At 41.3% G+C, this 22,953-nt stretch overlaps 1 long non-coding RNA gene across 1 annotated transcript in view; it reads left to right on the top strand.

Annotated features, from left to right (window-relative positions):
- The first annotated feature begins 650 nt into the window (after positions 1 to 650).
- LOC131401604 (uncharacterized) overlaps positions 651 to 22,953 on the top strand; it is a 39,678-nt gene continuing 17,375 nt past the window's right edge. Inside the window, exons 1-2 of the long non-coding RNA XR_009217778.1 lie at positions 651 to 846; positions 2,196 to 2,519. This is a non-coding gene — a long non-coding RNA (uncharacterized LOC131401604). The remainder of the gene's footprint in view (positions 847 to 2,195; positions 2,520 to 22,953) is intronic.

Raw genomic sequence — 22,953 nt, 5'->3', positions numbered from 1 at the left:
AGACTTTCCATCCTGGGCAAGCTCTGACTCAAGTAACGACAAGCCCTGAACATGGGGCGTTTTCGGGGAGCTGCCAGGCAGGTCAGCTAGTTGCAGTTGGGTGGGGAGGGGTCTTTTCAGAGCTCCACACCCACTATGGCTGCTGTGCTGCGGGTTGTCTCAGCCACCATGGTTCTGAGACTGACGGTTTTCACAGTCATGGAGGATGTTGTGAGAGCAGGATGGGAATAGTGCAAGTTATAGTGCCACAGAGTTTGCTCCCTGTATCAAGATTCCACCGTGTGTCTTCACTAAACCCTCCTCAGATTCTTACAAGCCTTTGATTAATTTCTAGACTTCTGAAAAGATGATTTCGACCATTTTTACCAGTGTTCTCATTGTTTTTATGCATTTGCAGAAGTCCTTACTCCAAAGTTTCAAAAATGTTCTCCCTGTAGTTATTTATTTATAAATTAATTACTTGAAATGAAATTACATGAGAAATTCAGTTCCTCACTCACACACACTAGCCACATTTTAAGTGCTCGATAACAACATGAGGCTAATAATGAGTGTATTTGGTAGTGCAGACAAATGTTTACATTATTGCAGAAAGTTCTCTTGGACAGGACCCAGAAGCAGGGAATCTAGATTCAGGGTAGAATTCCAGACACCCTTGATTATCCTTTGTGCCCTTCCAGGTCTGTCCCCCACAGTAACCACACTGGAGTGGACTCCCTGTGTACCTTGCTGCCTTGGCACAGAGACTGGACAGAGTTGCCATCTATGAGGAATTCCTGTGGCTGACCCAGAATGGTACCCAGCTGCAGAACTTGACCCTGGACAGGAAGAGTGTCCTTGGGGATGGTAAGGCTCCCTGGTCATTGGGAAAGGAAGTGAGGCCTTTCTGGGGACTCTGGAGGCCTGGGGCTGAGAGAACATTGAACTTGCTCAGGCTGGCAGGAGGTGGCATAGTCCCCCAGTCTTTAGCCACCATTGAGAGAGAGAAAAGGACACCAGTGTAGTATGGGAGGCCCTCACCTTCTCCTAGACAGCTCTGTGACCTCAAACTAGTCACCTCCTCTTTCTGGACTTTTGTTTCCTCATCTCTGCACTGAGAGCCACTGGCCGGATGGTCAGTGAGGGCCTCCAGCTGTGTGTGAAGCAGACTTACAGGTTTGGGGGTGGATGTGGTTTCTGGTCCACAGGCTATAGTTTGCCAAGTCCCGCTCTAGATGAGCAGCAATGCGCTAGAACTTTCTGCAGTGGTGGAATGTTCTATCTGTGCTGTCCAGTGCATAGCTGCATGTGGCTGTTGAGTGCTTGAAGGATGGTATTGTGACTGGTCTTTATTGTTACTGATTTTTAATGTTACTGAGGTACTAGAATTTTTCTTTTATTTAACTAAAATTAATTTTAATTCAAAAAGAGACTTGTTGCTGCTCCATATCAGACAGCACTCCTCTAAGAGGTTGTCTGGGTAGAGGTACAAGTAGGGGGACCTGCACCCCTCCTCCCATGCCCATTGGGTGCTGCGTGTCCTACCCTCCTGGAGTTTATGTTGTAGCTGGCAATAACAAGAATAGAAAATTGAAAATTATCAATTATTTGATGTGAACAAACTCATACTTGCAGGTGGAAATCAGAGAAGACTTCCTGCAGGATATTACATTGTAGGTTAATCCTAGAAAATGAATATTAAGCAGATAGATAAAGGAGAAGGGGATGAATGTGTTTCTAGGCACGGAAGAACAATTTTGAGTGGGAATTTACAAATTTAGAGAGATCCCATAGGCTTGCCAACTGTGATGACCCATTCTCCCCCCGGCCGTCATAAGATAGTCCACCCCAAATTCAGTCCTCTGTGCCCAGAGGTATGAATTTGGTTTAATTTATTAAACTTTTGTTCTGTGATAATGGTCTTGGATTTTGTAGCAAAGTGTGCTCACTTTTTAGAGATGGAAAGTAAAATGGGGTGAAACATGATGATGTTTACTTGACTTTAATATTTCATTGAAAACATGGGATGAATCAAGGGTGGCAAGTGTTAATAATTTATACATTGATGAAATATTGTTTTAATTGGATGGAATATACATGGTTAAATTAGATGATGGATGTTTGTGAGACTCTCCCTTTATTTTTCTGTGTCTAAAAAGTTTTATTAAAAAGAGTGAAACACATTCACATGCATTCTCCATTTCATTCACTTCCAGAATATTCTGCCAACAGAGATGACACCTCGACTGAGAAGCCTAGTAAACCTGCAGGAAGCCCCAGCCCATGGTAGGGGGCGAGTATCTTGATGCTGTGCCTCATCGAAGAGAACCATGCGCACAGGGTTTTGGATGATGAGGAAAGTTGGCCAACCCTTGTCAAGGACGGTTGAGGCACAGTGGGGTCAGCAGGAGCCCTGGGGCGATGACAGGAGGTGGCTCACCCCAGCACTTGTCTCCCCAGACCACCCCGTCTGGGCCCTCATCCTCATCTGCTTGGCGGGAATCCTGGTGCTCATCACAGGCCTGATCTGCTGTCTGCTGGTAAGCCATGACGTGTTGCTTGTCTTCTTACTATTGGGTTATAAGAGCTCTTTATATATTATAAATACACGTCCTTTTCTAGGGATATGTTTTGCAGATGTTTTCTCCCAGTCTGTGTGTGGCTTGCCTTCTCCTTCACAACATGAGTCATTGGGGAAATGTAAGTGACAGTCATCATGAGATTCCACCATACTTGAGAATGGCTAAAATTAAAAAGACTGACTATAGCAAGTGTTGTTGAAGATGTCAATTCACTGAAACTCTCATCGAGTGCTGGTGAAAAATAGCTTGGATGCGTCTTTAATAATTACGTACGTCTACCCAGCCATTCCTCCCCTAGGAATCCATCCAAGGGAAATAAACCCGTATGTCTATACACAGACTTGTACACACATGTTGATAACAACCAATTTATAGTAGACAAAAACTGAAAACAACCCAAATGTCCATCTACTGGTGAACGGATACACAAATTGTGGTATATCCCCACAATTGAATACTATTCAACCATAAAAAAGAATGAATTATTTTTTTTCATTATTTTATTGAAATTATAAAGGGTGTTAACATTGTGTAATTTCAGGTGTTCATTATTATTTGTGAATTTCTGTATAGACTGCATCGTGCTCACCACAAGTAGTCTGACTTTTATCCATCACCATGCATATGTGCCCCTTTAACTCTTTCACTCAACCCCCAGCCCCCATCCCCTCTGGTAACCACTAATCTGTTCTCTTTATCCCTGTGTATGTTTATCTTCTGCATATGAGTGAAATCATGCATATTTGTCTTTGTCTGGCTTATTTCATTTAACATCATACCCTCAAGGTCCATCCAGGTTGTTGCAAACAGGATGATCTTGTCTTTTTTTTTTTTTCTGGCTGAGTAGTATTCCATTGTATATAATACATACCACATCTTCTTTATCCATTCATCTGTAGCAGGGCACTTGGGTTGCTTCCATGTCTTGGCTATTGTGAATAATGCCACAGTGAACACAGGGGTGCATAAATCTCTTTGAATTGTTGATTTCAATTTCTCTGGATAAATTCCCAGTAGTTGGATAGCTGAAAGGTATGGTATTTCTATTTTTAATTATTTCAGAAATCTCCATACTATTTTCCCTGGTGGCTGCACCAGTTTGCATTCCCACCAGCAGTGTGTGAGGGTGCCCTTTTCTCCTTATCCTCTCCAACATTTGTTATTTTTTGTCTTGGGAATTATAGCCATTCTGACAGGTGTAAGGTGATCTGTCATTGTAGTTTTGATTTGAATATCCCTAATAATTAGTGATGTTATACATCTTTTCATGTGTCTGTTGGCCTTCTGTATATCTTCTTTGGAAAAATGTCTGTTCATATCCTCTGCCCATTTTTAGATTGGATTATCTGTTTTTTTTGTTGTTGGGTTGTTTGAGTTGTTTATATATTTTGGAGATTAACCCCTTGTCAGCTATATGATTTGCAAATATTTTCTCCCAGTTGGTGGGTTGTCTTTTCATTTTTTTTTGTTTTTGTGAGGAAGATCAGCCCTGAGCTAACATCCGTGCTAATCCTCCTCTTTTTTTCTGAGGAAGACCGGCTCTGAACTAACATCTGTTGCCAATTCTCCTCCTTTTTCTTTTCCCCAAAGTCCCAGTTGATGGTCGTATGTCATAGTTGCAGATCCTTCTAGTTGCTGTATGTGGGACGCAGCCTCAGCATGGCCGGACAAGAGGTGCGTCTATGTGCGTCTGGGAACCGAACCTGGGCCGCCAGTAGCAGAGAGCGCGCACTTAACCACTAAGCCACGGGGCCGGCCCTATCTTTTTGTTTTATTCATCGTTTCCTTTGCCTTGCAGAATCCTTTTAGTCTCATGTAGTCCCATTTGTATATTTTTTCTTTTCTTTCCCTTGCCTGAGTAGACACGGTATTGGAAAAGATGCTGCTAAGACCAATGTCAAATCCTGTACTGCGTATGTTTTCTTCTAGGAGTTTTATGTTTCAAGTGTTAGATTCAAGTCTTTTATCCAATTCGTTTTAATTTTGGTGTATGGTGGAAGATAATGATCTACTTTCATTCTTTTGCATGTGGCTGTCCAGTTTTCCCCACAGCATTTATTGAAGAGACTTTCCTTTCTCCATTGTATGATCTTGGCTCCTTCGTCAGAGATTAACTGACCACAGATGTGTGGTTTTCTTTCTGGGCTTTCAGTTCTGTTCCATTGATCTATGAGTCTGCTTGTGTGCCAGTACCATGCCATTTTGATTACTATAGCTATGTAATATATTTTCAAGTTAGGATTGTGATGCCTCCAGCTTTGTTCTTTCTTCTCAGGATTGCTTTGGCTATTCGAGGTCTTTTGTTATTCCACACATATTTTAGGATTCTGTGTTCTATTACTATGAAGAATGTCATTGGGATTCTGATTGGGATTGCATTGAATCTGTAGATTACTTTAGGTAATATGGACATTTTAACTGTGTTTATTCTTCCAATCCATGTGCATGGAATATCTTCCCATTACTTCAGGTCATCATTGATTTCTTTTAATAATGTCTTATAGTTTTCATTGTATAGGTCTTTTACCTCTTTGGTTAAATTTATCCCTAGACACTTTTTTCTTTTTGTTGCAGTTGTAAATGGGACTGTATTCTTGAGTTCTCTATCTGTTAGTTCATTATTAGAGTATAGACTTGCAACTGATTGGGGTGAGTTGATTTTGTACGCTGCAACTTTGCTGTAGTTGTTGATTATTTCTCATAGTTTTCTGATGGATTCTTTAGGGTTTTCTATATTTACAATCATGTCATCTGCAAACAGCAAGAGTTTCATTTCTTCCTTTCCAATTTGGATTCCTTTTATTTCTTTTTCCAGCCTAATTGCTCTGGCCAAAACCTCCAGTACTATGTTGAATGCGAGTGGCGAGAGTGGGCACCTTTGTCTTCTTCCTGTTCTCAGAGGAATGGCTTTAAATTTTTCATCATTAAGTATGATGTTGGCTGTGGGTTTGTAATATATGGCCTTTACTGTGTTGAGGTACGTTCCTTCTATACCCATTTTATTAAGAGTTTTTATCATAAATGGATGTTGGATCTTGTCAAATCCTTTCTCTGCATCTGTGGAGAGGATCATGTGATTTTTATTCCTCATTTTCTTAATGTGGTGTGTCACATTGATTGATTTGTGGATGTTGAACCATCCCGGTATCCCTGGTATAATTTCCACTTGATCATGGTATATGATCCTTTTAATATATTGCTGTGTTCGATTTGCTGATATTTAGTTGAGGATTTTTGCATCTGTGTTCATCAGTGATTTTGGCCTGTAATATTCCTTCTTTGTGCTGTCCTTGCCTGCTTTTGCTGTCAGGGTGATGTTGGCCTCATAGAATGAATTAGGAAGTGTTCCATCTTCTTCAACTGTTTGGAATAGTTTGAGAAGCATAGGTATTAAATCTTGTTTGAATATTTGGTAGAATTCTCCAGAGAAGCCATCTGGTCCTGGACTTTTGTTTTTTGGGAGGTTTTTGATGACCATTTTGATCTCTTTACTTGTGATTGGTCTGTTCATTTTCTCTATTTCTTCTTGATTCAGTTTTGGGAGGTTGTATGAATCGAAGAATTTATCTATTTCTTTTAGGTTATTGAAATTGGTGGCATGTAAGTTGTTCAGTGTATTCTCTGATTGTCCTTTGGATTTCTGTGGTATCTGTTGTAATTTCTCCTCTTTCATTTCTAATTTTATGTCTTTGAGCCTTCTCTCTTTTTTTCTTAGTGAGTCTGGCTAAGGGTCTGTCAATTTTGTTTCAATCTTCTCAAAGAACCAGCTCTTTGTTTCATTGATCCTTTCTACTGTTTTTTTTAGTCTCTATTTCATTTATTTCTGCTCTAATTTTTATTATTTCCCTCATTCTGCTGACTTTGGTCTTCATTTGTTCTTCATTTTCTGGTTCTATTAGGTGTAGTTTAAGGTTACTTATTTGGTATTTTTCTTGTTTGTTGAGGTGCGCTTGTATTGCTATGAATTTCCTTCTTAGAACTGCTTTTGCTGCATCCCATAAGAGTTGTTTTGTTGTCTTTTCATTTTCATTTGTCTTCAGGTATTTTTTGATTTCTCCTTTGATTTGTTCATTGATCCAATGGTTCTTCAGTCGTGTGTTCTTTAGTCTCCACATATTTGTGACTTCCCCATCTTTTTTCTTGTAGTTGATTTCTAGTGTCATAGCATTGTGGTCAGAAAAGAAGCTTGATATGATTTCCATCTTAAATTTATTCAGGCTTGCCTTGTTTCACAACATATGGTCTATCTTTGAGAATGTTCCATGTGCACTTAAGAAGAATGTGTATTCTGCTGTTTTGGGAGGGTATGCTTTATATATATCGATTAAGTTCATCTGATCATATGTTTCACTTAATTCCACTATTTACTTGTTGTCTTTCTCTGCATGATTTACCCATGGATGTAAGTGGATTGTTCAGGTCCCCTGCTATTATTGTGTTGCTGTTAATTTCTCCCTTTAGGTCTATTAATAGTTGCTATATATTCTTTTGTGCTGCTGTGTTAGGTGCATATATCTTTATAAGTGTTATGTCCTCTTGGTGGAAAGTCCCCTTTATCATTATATATCGCCCCTCTTTGTATCTCATAGACTTTTTTATCTTGAAGTCAGCTTTGTCTGATATAAGTATGGCAACACATACTTTCTTTTATTTGCCATTTGCTTGGAGTATTGTCTCTCATCCTTTCATTCTGAGCCTGTTTGTTTTTAGAGCTGAGATGTGTTTCCTGGAGGCAGCATATTGTTGGGTCTTGTTTTCTAATCCACCCCACAACTCTGTGTCTGTTGATTGGAGAATTCAATCGATTTACATTTAGAGTGATTATTGATACATGAGGACTTAATCCCACCTAATCTATATTTCCATTGTTTCTCTTCCTTTGTGTTTCTGACTGCCATTTCATTTTGGGGGTTGTCTGTGGAGGTTTTCTCTTTTTTTATGATGTATGGCTCTGCTCTGATTTTTTGTTTGATGGTTACTGTGAGGTTTGTATGAAGATCTCATAGATGAGATAGTCCATCTTCTGATAGCCTCTTGTCTCCATTAGTCTAAGCAGGTTCCATCCCTTTCCTCTTCTCCTTCTGAGTTATTGTTGTCACAAGTTATTCATTTTTGTGTTGTGCGTTTGTGACTAAGCTGAAGTGTTTATAGTTACTTTTGATGCTTCCCTTCCCTTCTTCTTTTAAGTTATAATTAAGTATTTGCTACCCTATTGTGAAACAGAGCTGTAGCTTTCTGATTTTGTCTGTCTATTTAACTCTTTGCTCAAAGCTTTGTAGACATTTGCCTTCTTTTTGTTTCAGGTATGAGGGCGTTCTTGATCATTGCTCGTAGAGGAGATCTAGTGGCGATGAACTCCCTCAGACTTTGTTTATCCAGGAAAACTTTTATTTCTCCATTGTATCATAAGGATCGTTTCACTGGATAGAGTATTCTAGGCTGAAAGTTTCTGTCTTTCACTATTTTTAATATATCATTCCATTCTTTCCTTGCCTGTAAAGTTTCTGCCAAGAAATATACTGAAAGCCTGATAGGGGTTCCTTTGTAGGTTATTTTCTTCTGTCTCGCTTCCCTTAATATTTTTTCTTTGTCATTGGCTTTTGCCAATTTTACTATTATATGCCTTGGAGAAGGTCTTTTAGCATTGATGTAATTAGGCATTCTGTTGGCTTCATGTATTTATAACTCCGGTTCTTGCCCAGGTTTGGGAAGTTCTCAGCTATTATTTCTTTGAACAAGCTCTCTGCTCCTTTCTCCTTCTTTTCTCCCTCCAGAATACGTATAATTCTTATGTTGCTTTTATAATTGAGTCATATATTTCTCCAAGAATTCCTTCATTTTTAAAAAATCTGACTCTCTCTCCTTGTCCACTGGAAGCATTTCTATATTTCTATCCTCTAAATCACTAATTCTTTCATCCATAATATCAGATCTATTTTTTAAGGATTCTAGATTCTTTTTTATCTCACTAATTATGTTCTTCATATCCAGAATTTCTGCTTGTTTTTTTTTAATAGTTTTAGTCTCTTTGATGAAGTATTCCTTTTCCTCATTAATTTTATTTCTGAGTTCATCGAACTGTCTGAACATTCCTGTAACTTGGTGAGTTTCTTTATGACAGTTATTTTGAATTCTCTGTCATTTAGATTGTAAATTTCTGTGACTTCAAGGTTGGTTTCTGGAGATTTGTCATTTCCTTCTGCTCTGAATTGTTACTGTAGTTTCTTATGGTGTTTGATGAACTAATCTTTTGCCTGAGTATTTGTGGTAGTATCAGGTCGCAGATTCCACCTGCTACTGCTGTGGGGGAAGCATGAGCTGTGTTTCTGATCCCCCCCATATGCTGGAAGTTGTGTGGGTACAGTGGGTGTTCCAGCCAGCTGGGAAAGCATTCACACTGGGCTCAGAGCTCCCGCCACACGGAGGCAAGTACCCAGTTGTGAGAGCGCAGCACTGCTATGGGTGTGTGTGCATCTGGGAAAGCATCTGCATGTGCGCGTGTATCTGCTGCTGCCTTTTCTTATGCTCATGGCAGCCTCTGTGCTTGGTGGGTGGGGCTTCTTCACGGGTCTGAGCATTGGCCGATCATTGGGACTCCAGTGGCACGGTGGGCTTTCCAGCCATCCAGGAAAGCATTCATGTGTGGGTCCAGGGCTGCCGCCAACCCCTCCCAGAGTTGCACCAAGGTGCATTCCCACTTTTGGGGATGCAGCAGTACTATTGGATCTCACGCCAACCTGGAAAGTGCTCGGGCTTGTGTACAGTGCTGCCAGGGAAGGGTTGGGGATAGGAATGAATTCATAGTACATGCAATGACAAGCATGAATCTCAGAAAAATTATGCTGAGTGAATGAAGCCGGTAAAAAATGAGTACATAGTATATGATCCCATTTATAAAAATTCTTGGAAAATACAGGAAAATCTATAGGGACATATACCGGATCACTGGTTGCCTGGGAATGAGAATGTGTTTGCAGACGGCAGGGAAGGAGGAATTAAAATGAGCATGAGGAAATTTGGGGAGGATGGGCGTTCCTTTTCTTTATTGTGGTGATGGTTCAATAAGTTATAATCAAAATGTATCAAATTGTTCACTTTAAATATATGCAGTTTACTGTATGTCGTTAATACCTCAATTAAGCTAGAACATGTAGGGGAAAGAGAGGGAGAGAGAGCCGAAAGAGGGAAAAGGGAAGGAAAAGAAGGACGGAGGGTGAAAATTAAGTGGACAAAAGGAAGAGAGAGACACAGGAGGCTTCGGGTCTCTGTGGCTTTGGCATCTCCTTCCCCTGGAGTCTCCCATACTGGGCAGCTGACTGGACCATTCTGATGCGCCCTCGTCACCTCACAAGTCACTTGTCTGCCGGCAGAAGAAGGAGGGCAACTATGAGGTCCAGTGACGACGCCTGGGCTATTACCTGCCTCGTGGCGACCTACGGAAGCTGCGATGACTAGATCTGACTAGATCTGAGGTCCCATTTCCCAGATGGGGTCCGGAGCAGCTTGACTGGAACAGAACGAAACCACATTGGACGGACACAGGCTCCGAGCCTTTCTAGACTTGGGCCCTGACTGGCTCACAGGGGACTAAGCTGAAAGGTTTCAACTTCCTTAAGTCCTGAAAGTGACCGTAACTTCTGTCCTGTGGTGTCACACCAGTTCATCCCTCAGGGACACCAGAATTGGTGAAACCAGCACAGACATTGCCATCATGTAAAATCGAACCCCCACTTCAGTGCAAGTTTTCCCTATTAGGAAACTTTGGAACATCCCTCCCCTTGACTCTGTGCAGCCATCACACCCCTCTCGGTTCCTCCATATTCCTCCCCCACTGAAGCACTGGCAGTCTCACGTTCCCCTTTTCTGCTTCATTCTCTGAAGCTCAGATTCACCAGGACTTCCAGATCAATCTCCCTCGATGGCTCCTCTCCCCACTCATGGGTCCTCCATGACGGGAAACAGGCCAAGATGAGAGGAATGGGTGAGACATGACTCTGCAGTCACCTTGGGCCTTGGGAGCTGAAATGACTAGGTGTCTGGAGACCCTGAATCCCAGAGTAACACCAAGGCTCTGGGAAGAGAGTATCTGCTCTGGATGTAAAAGTGAATAAAACTCGGGGGGGGGGGAGGAAATCTGAGGGAAAAGAAAGAGTCTTTTTTCATCTTTCTCTGTACAGAGTCCAACTAGCCTCACAGCATTGGCCCCGACAACAAGCAGCCCAGAGCATCCAGGCATGAGGCAGGCTGCGCTGTTCTGCCGTGGGTCTGTGGGAACAGATTACATTATCTGTGCACACTGTGTAGACGACCACAGCTGAACATACCCAAGGGCTGAGAATTAAATTCACAGTCATGCCACTCTCTCAGACTTTTTGTGTGTGAGCTTCACATTCTCAGTCTTAAGCAGTGATTCTCTGAGAATGCACACTCTGAAGATTATCATGATTAATAATATTAATATATTATTATTATACATTGCATACATTATACGTTATACACTGTACATTATAGTTATAAATTAATGTATAATAATAATTATACATTAAATATATTATTATGATATATTACATTATTATAATAATATCATTCTAATGATTAATAATAGTTACCGTTATTGACTATTTAATTTCTGCTAAGCAACATGACTGGCAAGCTCTGCGTGTATTATCTCAGTTACAGTCACCATTTTTAGGGTTTTATTCCCATTTTAAGCTAAAGATATGGAGGCTCAGAAATATTAAATAACTTGACAAAGAAGGAAAAAAATTACTCCAAAGCTAAATTAAACACCTATTCAAACTATGTGTCAAAGAAAGAAAGACGTTATCTGACCTACAAACAGACTCAAAGTTGACCTCCCACAGGCCTGCAGTGAAAGAACCGGTAAAGAATGTGCATCAGGAAGAAGAAATGTGAACCCAGGGAAACAAAACAGGAGTCACGAGGAAAGGAAAAAACAGTCTGTCTAATTTAGTATTAGTTTTAAAACAAGACATTAAAAACACATTCGAACCAAAATTCCAGATGATTACCCATGGAAGAATAGAGGAGAGAAGATTTACCTAAAAAATAACTCATTTTTAGGGAAGATATAAATACTAAGATACTCTATTATTGTTTAACACATTGCTCTCAGAAACTGATAAATCTGTGGGGTAAAAGTAAGTAATGATAAAGAGGATTTGAAGAGTGCAACATGCTCGATCAGGCAAATAGACAAATCCCAACACACTGGCTTATTGTGAGACTTGTGATGCTGAAAACAGTCGTTCTCCTGACAGCATGATACCGCAATGGGACATCAATTTTCATGAATCAAATTTCCAATGCATATAAATCTAAAAACAGGGAAAATCCAGTATTTCATTATATGGAACTGTGATTCAACATGCAACAAATACCAGAAAAATAGAGACCCAGAAGTAGGTGTCTTTTTTGAGAAGACAGATATAACAGCTCTTTAGTGAAATACTATGTTGGAATCTGTTGCAATATTACGCAAAAAGGACAGTCCATTTGGACTAGGTATGTTTTCTCTGTGACTGTGAGGGCAAAACTCTAAAGAATCCCCTGACTGTGATAACTCTCTGTTGATCTTAAAATACAAGTACATGACACTCAGGAAAGGAAAATGAGAGAACAAAGTGAGAAGGAAAGATCTCCTTTCTCTCTTCACTGAAACCCAATCTCTCACCTCCGAAGGATCACTGTCTGTATCTTCTCTGTCATGCAAAGGAATCAAAGAAAAGAAAACTATTGGTATATATTAAAGTTTCAAGAGCTTAAAGCAAGAAGACATCAGGACCCCTGCAGAGGCATTAATGTAGTGTGAGCTGCATGTCATCTGCGCCGTCTTCTCTTTTCTTCATCGTGTTTGTCCGGACGTCCTTCTTGGCCCCTCACTCTCCCTACCTCGCTAGCGAGTCTGTCTGCATTAGTGCTACCGCCAGTGTCTCTCTTGCCATCTTCACTTTCCCTTCCTGTTTCCTGATATCCTCCTCAGTCACCAGAAGTTGTTTGCAAAGGAGCTGTGGGATGTACAGACCAGCTCCTGGGATCATCTCTGCCGAATCTGAAGACTAGGCAGGGGTGGGCATGGGACTGGAGTTCAGACCACCTGTGAGCACACCTGGCAGGGATGCACCTGTGCAACTAGGTGCAAGTTTCGGCAGGGCTTTGGCAAGGTCCAAAGGACTTAACAGTTCTCCTGTACTCTGCAGGCCTGGAGACCTTGCAGTCTCTTCTGCCAGCAGAGTTGTTGGGGCTGCTCCAAGGTTTCCTCCCATTGATGGCATCTGATCTCATTGGCAGGATAGGATGTGATTCTAGTAACTGGCCTCTTGAATATGTAACTGGACATCCTCAAAGGGGTGGAGATGCTCAAACCAGGCTTTGGTTTGGATTGGTTTCCACAATCATGTCACTTCCTCTGTGATGATTTGACCATCATACTTCTTTTCCTCTTACCCTATAAAAATAAATTGTGAAAGTGGATCAGAGTTATAGTCTGGCAGGGAAACCTGCCTTCCCAGGACAATTATGTCAGATGCCTTGTGCTTCTACACTCCCTCTCTCCCTGTGGGGATTAATCTGACCTGTGTCCTGGGACATCATCAAAGAGATTTGGGTCCAGAACAGAAAGCTCGAGGTCAAAACTCAGGACTACGGCAGGTCATTTCTTCTCCCCTATGTTGTCAGACACTTATGAGTATGACTTTATTCTCTTCTTGTCCTTGTCACTCTCAACAACAAAATCCCTGGTGCCCCCTGTCAGGACACACGGTCCACAGTCTTTTTCTAAATCCCAAATCATACCAGTCTTCTGTACTATATGACTATTCATTTGATTAACCCATTGACCAGTTGGTGTTCATAGCTCCATTAGAGCTTAAATCAGTAGTGAAATTATCATCCACCCCACTCCTAGTGACGCTTATTTGACAACTGTGAACATTAAATCTCAGTACAGAGAACGTATGTCTGAAAAAACTCAACTTACAAATGGAGATTGTGCTGTAAGTGGGAAGTACACACTGGATTTATGAAACCCAGGAAAAAAATGTAAACTCTCTCATTATTAGTTTTGTATAGACTGCACCCACATTGATGATATCTTGGTTATAGTGGGTTAAAATATACCATTAAAATTAGTTTCACCTGTTCGCTTTCCTTTTTTAAAATGTGGCTACTAAAAAAAATATTTAAATTCTATAATAGAGTGTGCTTAATGTTGCTATTGGACAGTGCCGATGAAGCCATCAGTGAAAATAAAGTCCAGAGAAAGTGGTTCGGGAAATTTTTTCCCTAGAAATGGAGTCTACACTGGCCCGCACTGCAAGATGCAGCAAAAACTGTCATACACACACACACACACACACACACACACACACACACACACACACACTGATAGAATGAAACAAACCTCTTCCTAGAGTCCCACCACTTCTCACATGGCATGAGGTTGCACTCCTACTTAGTCCTTAGTGGACTAATCTCAAGAAAGAAGGCAGAAGTCAAGGTAATTTACCAGTTAGGAAGATCTAAAACCAGAGACTAAAGCTCAAGATATGTGGTGAATTTCCTGTCATGGCTTCTGTTATTAATTCAATATGTTAGGGAGACTTTTCCAAGGAGGGTTGTTTTAAAACTCACTTTTTCTTTACTATGTAAAAATAGACAGGCTATGTAAAGAATAATTACTCTAGCCAATCAATGAAAAGGAGATGATAGAACACAAATACCCTTATTATAAGTCACTACTGGATTAGAGAGTCAGGGAACAGCTGACATTGGGTTAATTTCCCCTAAATTAGGCTGATTCTGATTTCATGACCGTCATATTGATTGTATTATGCTAGAACCTACGAAACTTCCCAGCCCGCCCTACTATTTAACCACCGAGGCCCACCAACCAGACCAGTCCTTGCTGACAACACCTGGAGGATTTTCCCCAAATCCCACTCTGTCCCTGCGCTCTTCTACCTACCCCAGGGTCAGGGAAACATTTTCTCCAAGGCTCAGGCTCTGCGTGTGCCCAGCTCTGGGGATGGCACTTCTCCCTCGAGTGAAGACAAGGATCAGAGTGCAGACCCTGTGAGCTGCAGCAATTGGACAAAGACTGGACTTTGCTGACAGAAAAGAACCTTTAGTGGGCATGGTTACCAGGGTCCAAGAAGCCCCAGTGATTCCTCCAGGGAATGTGATGCAGGACAGAGCAGGAATGTCTGCGTGTGTTTCGGCTTGGGAATGCCTGTAGGGTGACATAGGTGACATTGGTAATGCATTTGCCAATGTTGTTCACTCATTTATTCATCGTATGTCATGGAGTGCTTTCTACATACATCCAGGCAACAGTCTCACCCTCTGGGGCTCACAGGCAGTGTCAGAAGAATTTCTAAATTTTATTTCTAATATATAGGTACAGCACTGGGAATACACTAGGTGTTCCAAGCATTTTTCAAACATTAACTCCTTTAATACTCTCCATAAACCTACAAAGTAGGTATGCTGATCATTATTGCCAACTGAGAGATGAAGAAACTGAGGCACCAATAAGGCAAATAACTGTCAATACAAATATCTAGTAAGGGATTGAGCTGGAATTTGGACGTGAAGAGTTAGCTCCATAGTCTGTGCTCCTAAGCATGACATTTACTCTCTAAAGACTTCACATCATGAAAAAATGTGATCAGTTATCCATTTTCTTGGTGCATTGAGTAGCCACACTATTTTATCTGTGTCTGAAAAGTAGAATACCTGCGTAGAAACTACTGCACATACACACTCAAATTACATCTACCAATGTCCCCAGTCCCTGAACATTAATACAGAGAACATTTCAGAATGTTTCTTGCCCAAGTTGGGAGGACTCTGAGGAAATCTCAGTGTTACTGTAAGAAGCTGAGGACAGGCTGGGAGTGGGTCTCAGGGGAAAGGTGTCCTCAGGAGTCACCATTGAATGACAACATTGATGGGAGAGTCTCAGCAGTGACTGAATTCAGGATCTGGTGGTGTTTTAACCTGGTGCTTATCTTCTGGCTGTGGGTTTATGGTGATGCAGCACAGGGAGAGGGGATGGTTCACTGTGTTCTTGGGGAAACCAGACCCATGAAAGAGAGGGAATGTTGGTTTACTTAAACAATGGACTCGTGGTGGGAAAAATTCGGCCTGGAAGAGACAGTCGTGTTCCTGGTATAACCAGAAGGAGTTGCCTCTGCTTCAGCCAAAGCATACAGCCCTTCCTCATGTACTCATTTTATCTCAATGGGAGGAAGGAGGAGGAAAAAAATTCAATGGGGTGTGGCTGCCTCTCAAATTTTAACAAGTTTATAACAATTCACTTTGGGCAACTGGGAAAGAATCTGCTCTCCATCCCTCTCTACTCTGCTCTGTGCACTGGTAGGTTGTCCTGTATGGATTGTATTATCAGCCCACTCTTGTGCTCTTTCTTCCAAATGAGTTTGAAAATGGTAGCTGTGGAAGGAGAGAAGAGGGCTAGAGAAGAGAGAGATGAAGAAACTCCCCCTTCCCTGCAGAGACTGCACATTTGGGCAGTGGTTCAATTCTTCTGTCACAGGCTAAGCCCCTTTCCAGGTTCCTGTAACTGCTCCATCCCCTTGGATCAAAGGGTATCTCCTTTAATCCAAGGAATGATAAGCGATCCCTCATATTGCTACTCCCAGGGTGTCCCACCATCCTCTGTTGGTTTCTCTTAGCCCTGCTGTGATGTTGTGATTTATAATAAAAAATATATATTTGGTCTTCATCCTGTTTCTGGCACAAAGATCCTAAGACCCTTGGAATTTCCTGAGCAATAGGAGCCATGGGAGCATCTTTTGTTGTATTTGGTCTCTCCTCCTCAGTTCCTGAGCCATAAAGGTGAAATGGGTGACCTGTTATTCATAACAAGCCCCATTCCAGCATAAGTGGGTTTATGCTAATGAGGTGACTTTTGGAGAGCACCTAAGGGGGGCTGGTTGCCAGTGGAGCCAGCCAAGAGATTAGAGATTTGGAATTTTCAGTCCTACCCCCTGATATCCAGGGAGGGGAGAGGGGATGGAGATTGAGTCCAATCACCAATGGCAAATAATTTAATCAATCCAATCAATCAATGCTTATGCAATGAAGCCTCTAGAAAAATACAAAAAGGTGGGTTCGGAGAGCTTCCAGGTTGGTGAAGACCTGGAAATTTGGGAAGTGGCACACCTGGAGAGGGCATGGAAGCTCCAAGCCCCGTCTCCGTACCTTGCCCTATGCATCTCTTCCATCTGGCTGTTCCTGAGTTACATCCTTTCATAACAAACCAGTAATCTAGTAAGTAAAATGTTTCTCTGAGTTCCATGAGCCACCCTAGCAAATTAATGGGACTTGAGGAGGGGGTCATGGGAACCTCCAATCTATAGCCGGTCAGTCAGAAGCACAAGTGACAATCTAGGCTTTCGACTGGCTTCTGAAGTAGGAGGGGAGGCAGTCTTGTGGGACTGAGCCATTAACCTATGGGATCTGACGCTATCTCTGGGTAGATAGTGTCACAATTGAGATGCATTGTAGAACACACAGATGGTGTCAGAGAATTGCTTGAATGTGTGGGGAAACCCCCCCACCTCATGCTGTGGCATTGGATTCAGAACCTATTCTACCTGCGCACACTTATATAAATTGTATCTTCTTTAAACCCTCTTCATTTAATCCGTTTGGCTGGGCAGGCGCTTCTCAACAAGTTGCCAGCTAACGTACACCCTGGCACTATAGGGGCTCTACTCATTCTAACCAGAAGCCAAATCTTTCTTATTCACTGTCACAGAAGAGGAAGCCACATTTCAAGAAAAGAAGGAAACGTCACCCTTTGCCAATATATGAGTTTGAAGCACAAAACACAAAAGCCACTTCCTCCTTTGCCTGTCGTTTGAACACAATTGTTTCTCAGCAAACTTCCCACGCCTTGAAGCAGTGATATTTGGTTAGGAGGATTGGCTGGAAATAAGGTGAAGGTGTTCTGCCCTGCAAAGAACAGGACACAAGTATCAAGTAGAGCCCAGTATTTCTGCCCCATCAGAACGGCAGCCTAGACTTGATGCCAACGTGGTCCTGGTTAGTGGCTCATACAAACGTTCTTTCTCACCCGGCTCACTGGAAATCAACTGAATCTTGCCCTTAGAATATACTGTCACTTTTGTTTCAAAGAAACCTCTCATGCCAAGTGTGCTTGGTACCTGAGATGCTTTAAAACATGGCCCCACAGGGTGATGGTTGCACAACATTTTGTGTGTTCTAAAAGCCACTGGATATTAATTTAAAATGGCTAAAATGGTGAATTTTATGTTATGTGACTTTTATTAAAAAATAACAAATAAATTACTGGTCCCATACGGGTTTAAACAGGGAACCTAGTTGATCAGTTTGGGTTTTGGCAAAATCATATCCGTTACCCAGGGATTTTGATGAACATTATTTTTCATAAAATCCAGACAACATTGGCTTTTTTTTTTTTTATCTCTGTGGCGATCATGCAAAATGCTGGTGGGGAGGGCACAACATGATGTAATTCATACAAAAAGTATGGATGTTAATTCTGCAAATGTCCTAACTGAAGCTTTCTAAGTTTTCTTTTTATTCTATGTGGAAATAAAATCACAGGATAGGCTGAAGATGTTTAGGAACTGCATGTAATGCTATTAAGACAATATCAGAATGGACAAGGATAAGAAATTGTAATTGATAAGATTTGGTGCACCACATCTTGGAGCTGTGGTCTTCATTCAAGGGACAGATAGCTCATGGTGACTCACAGGGAAGGAGCTAAGAGAATAAATACTCTGACCTCTCTCTCCTCCATTTTTCTGATATCCTATTGGTGTTTCCCACTGGCCAAAACCAACTGAAAGGCAGAGGTCAAGAAAGTCCATTGTCATACTCCAAAGATGTTAGCATTCCAGGCAGACAACTGGATGGATTTGGAGGGGTCAATGGAAGACATCCAGCTCACTTTAATATCTATTTACTTGTTTATTGGGTCTCCCCCCACCATTAGAATGTAAGTTCCATGAAAGGAAAGACAATGTATGTCTTGTTTAGTATCATAGCCCCAGTTTCTAGACAATAGATACTTCATAAATATTCAGAGGATGAATAAATGACATCGTGACAATTCCTTAACATCTCCAAGCCTCCTGGGTTTTCTCAGCTGTCTGTCACAGGGTGTTTGGGCTGGACCAGAGGTAGAATTTAGATGCTTCTGGAAGTGATTGAGATACACCCTTATAACGCCTCCAAAACACCTACCTGCATGAGTCGATATGCATGGAGGTTTTGAGAAGATTCCACTGGAAGGAAAAGAGAGAGAAGACAGAAGGGTGGAGAATGTCCATGTGTCCAGCAGACCTAAGTGGTTATTTGGTGGCCCCTCAAGTGAAGGGATAGAATGAGAGATGGTGCCATGGTGTTTATGAGTCAAAAGTGATTCCATGCCCAAGGGCAGCTGCTTTCAAGCTCGGGAGACAATGGCAGCCCCAAGCTGGGGAGAGAACCTGCTTCTTCCGGCACAGGTCAGGATGACTCTCGGCACTCTGTGGGCTTGACCTGGCCACAAGCAAATATCGCTGTGCTGAGCTGAGCAGAAACTTGGGGAAGGCATATGAGGGACTTTGACAAGGAGGTCAGAGTAGAGGAAGATGGGGAGCAGAGACCAGATGCTACTTCAGCAAAACCCACAAACTCCCAAAGAGGGATTTTTATGAGAAATAGGGAAGAGGAAGGAAGACAGTCTGAGATCCCATGGTCAAAAGCTAGCCAGGCAAATTGAGCCAGCCGATATCTGTAGCACTGGCAGACGCAGCTTGAGAGTTTCAAATTGCACATACAGTGGATACTTTTATTAAAGCTGGGAATTACCCATGAAGTAGGGTCACAGAAGTGGGACATGACAAAGATTAAATATCGATAATAAAGCGATATAATGTTCAGGGAGTAATGGCAAGTACTATTGGGTGTTGTACATTGTAGGATTTCAAATAGAAAGTATGCCCCCTCCCAAGATAAGAATTAGAAATGTCTCTTTCTGACACTTTTCATATTTTTTAAAGATGGAAGTACTTTATTAGAGGTATATTTGGAAATATAAAAACCATTGCATTCTAGACTCAATAAAGCCAAATGGTAACAGTAAATAATCTTTAAGATCTTTAGTAAGAGGAAGGTTTTACTGGAAGGCCTAAGAAGTTTGCAGCATCACTTGAAACAAGTTGTTTTAATGCAGTTCGAAATCTCATTACAATGAGCTTCAAGCAAGTATCTGAATTATTGATACAACTGACTTTTTCATATTTGGTGGTCACGAGGATGGGGCGAAATAGTCAATATTGTTGGTGGCTCTCCCTAGTCCCCTTTTTGGGCCAGCTGTCCCCTTCTCCAGAAAATTGGCCTCAGCCAAAGGGGAGCTGTTATACATCTTCCCACCACCATGGGGGCAGCACGCAGCCAATAATTAACTGACACAGGGACAAAACAGGCTGGTCCCTGTGCCTCAAAATGGGACCAACGCTGAGGTACAATTCATGCTCCAGAGCTCACAGTGAGGTCAGGCTGCAAGTAGGTTCCAGCTGAGACCACAGCCTTGCTCCGCTCCTTCTTCTTCCCGTACTTTCTCTCTTCTCAGAGCACTCCCTCAAAGATCATGGGCACCAAAATCCCTGTCTCAGGCTCTGCTTTTAGGGAAGCTGACCTAAGTTGCTTATTGTCGTTTTAGAAATAGCAGTGTTCATAATGGAATTAGCACAGACATATTGTTATTGTAAACTTAAACAAAAGGGTCTTGGGCCGGCCCTGTGGCTTAGTGGTTAAGTGCTCGTGCTCCGCTGCTGGCGGCCCGGGTTCGGACCCCGGGCGTGCACCGCTTCTCCGGCCATGCTGAGGCCACGCCCCACATACAGCAACTAGAAGGATGTGCAGCTATGACATACAACTATCTACTGGGGCTGTGGGGGAAAAATAAATAAATAGATAAAATTAAGGCATATTAAAAAAAAGGGTCTTTGGGTGACTCTGCAAGAGCATGACATTATCTGTAAAATCGGGTGTCCTTCAGGAGGCAGAATAGAGAACAGTGTCCTGTTGCTGTGTGGTAGATTGACACACTCTTTCCTTGATGCATTCATTAAACAAACATTATTGATCCAATCCGTGAACCTAATCTTCTGTTGGGTCATAAGCGTGCAGAGATAAATGACAAGGAACTCATAGGATAGAGGGGCACAAAAACACATGAGCATCTGATTATAATCCAACATGCTGCGTATCACAAATAAAAGATTGATAACTTTAGGCACAACAGAACAGAAATGTTAAGGCAGGGAGGCAACCAGATGACTTAGAACTGAGGATGGAAAGATTTTCTATGAGTAGAGCTTAAGTAAACTTCAAATTACTATATTTCTAATGATTTACTTTTGGACAGTTTGTGAAAGTTTGATAGATTTGTGCAGTTACTAATGTTTTTCTTCAACCAGACATTAAGGAAGACATATAAGCTTCCTCTCACTGATAACCTACCACTAATTTTAAAAGCATTTAACTAGAAGAGTGCTCAAAATTTAGCTCAAAGATGTTTATTACAGTATAGTTTATAGTACTAAAAAGTTGGAAATGATGCAAACACAGGCTAAATACATTATGACGCATGTATACCGTGCAGCTCTCGAGAAAAAAAATGAAGTTCTAAGAGGTTCAATGAGTTGAAAAGATGTTCACAATACGACAAGTGGGAAAAATAAAGGTTTTAAAATAACATGGGCATACTTGTTCTATGTCACCCTGAGGATAACTTTCTGTGTAGCCATGAGACATCTGGCACTATGTTATGGTTTTCTCTTTCCATGTAGACAGGTGTGACTAATACAGCATTATTAATACTCAAGTGTTTTTAAGCAAGGGGTGCCAAGGATGTTGTCCCACTTTCTGAAAAACCAGTATGAATCTGCCCCCCAAAAATCATGACCAGGGCCCGCCCCAGTGGCCTAGTGGTTAAGTTCAGCATGCTCTGTTTCGGTGGCCTTGGTTCGGTTCCTGGGTACAGACCTACACCGCTCGTCTGTCAGTGGTCATGCTGTGGTGGCAGCTCACATACAAAACAAGGAAGATTGGCAGCAGTTGCTAGCTCAGGGAGAATCTTCCTCAGTAAAACAAAAGATCACGATCAGGGCCAGCACTGGGGTGAGGGGAGGGAAGCACTCGTCTCAGGCACAAAATTTAAGTGTGCATCAAAAAAAGTAAGTAATCAAGATAAATACCATGTAAATGCAATTTTTAAAAATATCAAAATCAATGCAAGAAAAATCCATGATAAGCAAAATATCCAAATCCAAGATCTGACAGTGCTATGCTGGGGTCATAATGGAACCTGATACAAAAGGAAAAATGTGAGCCCCTACATATACTTTTTCAATGTACTTTTAATGGTTAATTTTTTTCTAGAAATTGATTTTGAAAAATTATTGATGAATTTTCTTCCATTAAAATCAACAAAGTCAAATTTTAATAAATTCTGGTTTGGGGAAAATAAAATATTTAAATTTAAAATAATATTTTATGTTCTAATATCCTTGCTTTTCAATTTTTTAATTTTTTTCAATGATGTTTAATGGTTTAGGAAGGAAAAGTACATTTTAGGTGGTCAATAAATATTTCTTGAATGAATGGATTCTGTCTTTTTTTGGACACCATAAATTATTTGGATTATAAGAGGACAGAGTTATTTCACTTTATATTTATGGGATTTGAGAACCATGCAGTTTTTATTCTAAGTGTCTTTTCTGTCTCTAGGGGAGGCATATGAGGCCATGGGGGTAAAGGAACGTACCAAGCATAGCTTGATGTTTATAGTAAGAAAGATCCTTATTGTGGAGGTTACAGCTTTCACTTACCTTAGAAACATAGAGTTCCTTAACACGATTGAATTTTAAACCAACATGTAACACTGTAATAGAGATAGACAATGCCTTGTGCAAGTCTTCTGTCAGAAAGAACTTTATTCAAGCATTATAGATTTATAGACCTTGATAGCTAAGAGGAAATATAGCTGCAAATCCTCCTCTTTGTATATTCCAAATTGTTGCAATCAAATGCAAAATGTTGACAATCCATTGGCTGCTGTATCAGTTAGCAATTGCCACAAATAACACTTCATAACAAACCACTCCTGAAACTCAGTGCCCTAAAATAATGATACCTGATTGTTGCTCCTGAGTTGATGGGTTGGGTGGGCAGGTCTGCTGATCTTGACTTGGCTCACTGATGCGACTGCAGTCAGCTACAAGTTGGTTAGGTGGCTGATTAAGGACAGCCTCAGCTGGCGTAACGGGATGACTTAACTCTCCTCCATATGTTTCTCACATCCCTC

The sequence above is a fragment of the Diceros bicornis genome (genome assembly GCF_020826845.1).
Source record: "Diceros bicornis minor isolate mBicDic1 chromosome 12 unlocalized genomic scaffold, mDicBic1.mat.cur SUPER_12_unloc_1, whole genome shotgun sequence".
NCBI classification, from domain to species: Eukaryota; Metazoa; Chordata; class Mammalia; order Perissodactyla; family Rhinocerotidae; genus Diceros; species Diceros bicornis.
Note: the sequence above shows the minus strand (reverse complement) of the source record. Positions and strands in the feature narration are given on the sequence as shown.